Raw genomic sequence first — 2,695 nt, forward strand, 5'->3', positions numbered from 1 at the left:
TTTTTAGTAGAGACGGGGTTTCACCGTGTTAGCCAGGATGGTCTCGATCTCCTGACCTCATGACCTGCCCGCCTTGGCCTCCCAAAGTGCTAGGATTACAGGCGTGAGTCACCGCACCCGGCCGAGAACATCTTTTTAAAAATTACTTTACAAAACCTTTCTCACAGAGAAAGGTTTATTTTAACACGGTCTAATGAAACGTCTGAATTCCAAGGGTAAAAAAAGAAAATACTTAGGCAAAAAAATCAGTTGACGTCACGTTAATATCGGACTTCTCATCGGTCGTTCTAGATGGTGGAAGACTATGCAGCAATGTCGCAGGGGTCTGGAGGAAAAGGACTGAGTCCCTGTAATTCCACACCCAGACTGTCTTCCCATCTTTACATGTAGCCTTTCCTCAAAAAGTATTTGAGGAAGTATTTTAGCACAACAAAAAATGAATTGGAATAAATAATTCAGAAGGAAGAAATAATAACTAATAAATAATGTGCAGCCAACACTGTAACTATCAATAATTAATTACCATATGGTCTAAAATTCTAAAAGTAGTTTGAGAGAGGCAAAATTCAAAAGATACAACACGAAACTCCAAAGCAGCCAAGCAACCAAATGATCCAGAGCTAAAATTATAGATAATTTGCACACTTGGGATATGATGAGGGAAGTAGAAAAGCATCTCAACTTTAGGAATAAAGGGTCTCATTTTGTTTGGAAGAGAAGGTAAAAAGGTTACACTGTTAAATAAGAGAGAAATACAGGCTGAAAAAAGTGGGTAAAAATATAACTATAACCATGTTTCTATAAGAAATACGATACAGACTTCATGAATAATTACAAAAAGAAGGAGAAAATAACTTAGGAAGGGGCAGGGAAAAATGTGCATTGGAGGAGGGCTGGGATGGGGACAGTTGGCTGGCACAGAGTAGTTAACCAGGTCATCCCATTACAAGTAAGCTGGCTGCCGGCTGGGCGCAGTGGCTCACGCCTGTAATCCCAGCACTTTAGGAGGCCGAGGTGGGTGGATCACAAGGTCAGGAGATAGAGACCATCCTGGCTAACACGGTGAAACCCCGTCTCTACTAAGAATACAGAAAATCAGTCAGGCACGGTGGCGGGCACCTGTAGTCCCACCTACTCGGGAGGCTGAGGCAGGAGAATGGCGTGAACCCAGGAGGTGGAGTTTGCAGTGAGCTGAGATTGCGCCACTGCACTTCAGCCTGGGCGATAGAGCGAGACTCCGTCTCAAAAAAAAAAAAGAAAAAAAAGATGAGACACAGTCAGGAAAAGTTCACTCTTACAGTGAAATTGGTAAAATCAACATAAAAAGGCTAAGAGCCAATTGCAGAAGGGCCCCACTCCAAGATGGTTGCTCAACATGCTGCCCAGTGAGCTATGGAAAAGGTGCAGCTCTAACTGACACAGAGGCAGCTAAAGTTAGCAGAAATCAGTCATGGCTATTAAGAGAGAAGAAAGGCTTGGGCTGATGTGCCTGCTCACCCTCCAAAGATTGGGGAGGGAAGGGAAGACAAAGACCAGGATAGCGACTGCGCTGTCGAAGCCTGAGGGTGCTGATTTCAGAGGTGAATTACCAGCTACCTAGACAGGTGCGGCCAATTCATCTAAGTGAATAGAAACATGTCTTCAAAACATCGTGTTCTCCTCATTCTAGTTCCACATGCACCATACAACCTTCTGAGCTACAGTGTGGTCTTCTGGAGGGGTCTCCACACCAAGAGGGAACACATACTGATTTTTCTGCCAGACACATACCCCTGTGAATTGTGACTGACTTACAAACCAGCCTCAACTCCCATGTAAAAGTTGACTCCTCTGAGTCTGAGCATCTCCAGGCAAACTGCTAGAAAAAAAGTCCTTGGACTCAAAACTCTGAGGACCAAACCTTGGGTCCTGTGGGCACCTTCCCTTCCCCAAAGCCCTGCCAACTTGCAAAATCCTGTTTCAGCAGCCTGCTAGCTTTGTCTCTGATTCCTCTCTGTTTACTAGAAAAAGCAGGAGACCACTGTAAAGATTGTCAGCTATTCCTAAATTAATAAATAAATTCACTATCAGCTCAGTGAAAAAGCTAACAGGATCTTTTCTTTAACATGATGAATATGGCACTAAAGTTCATATGGAAAAAATATATATACAGGAACAGTCTAGAAAATTATGAAAAAGAATAATGAAGGCATATCTAAACTGTCCAGTCTTTAAAATGTCAATGTTTTGAAAGTTTAAAAAAAGGCAAGGGAAGCAGATTAAAGACAAAGTCAGCATGACATCTAAATACAATGGAATTTTTAAGTGGATCCTGATTTAAAAAATAAAAAAACAAACAACCTGTAAAGCACATTTTGGGGATAATTGAGAATATCTGTATTTAGGTTACACGTATAAAACTATTCTATCAACGTTAAAAATTTTCAGCATAATGATGACACTGTGGTTATATAGGAGAATGTACTTTAAGGAGAGAAGTATTGAGGATGAAGTGTCAATGATGGCTTCAACTCATTTTCAAAAGTTCAGGAAAAAATATAAACAGAGATAAAGCAAAATATTAACAACTGGTGAATCTAGGTGAAGATCTTCATTCATTATTCTTTGAAGTTTTCTATGAGCTTAAAACTTTTCAAAATAAAAAGGTAGAAAAAATCATTATAAGCATTGTATAAATATATTGTTTCAGGCCGGG

General features: G+C 40.6%; 1 protein-coding gene across 1 annotated transcript in view; it reads right to left on the bottom strand.

Annotated features, from left to right (window-relative positions):
* ZZEF1 (zinc finger, ZZ-type with EF-hand domain 1) overlaps positions 1 to 2,695 on the bottom strand; it is a 188,471-nt gene that overhangs the window by 44,811 nt on the left and 140,965 nt on the right. The gene's annotated exons all lie outside the window — the stretch shown is intronic.

The sequence above is a fragment of the Mandrillus leucophaeus genome, unplaced genomic scaffold, assembly GCF_000951045.1.
Source record: "Mandrillus leucophaeus isolate KB7577 unplaced genomic scaffold, Mleu.le_1.0 Scaffold212, whole genome shotgun sequence".
Taxonomy (NCBI): Eukaryota; Metazoa; Chordata; class Mammalia; order Primates; family Cercopithecidae; genus Mandrillus; species Mandrillus leucophaeus.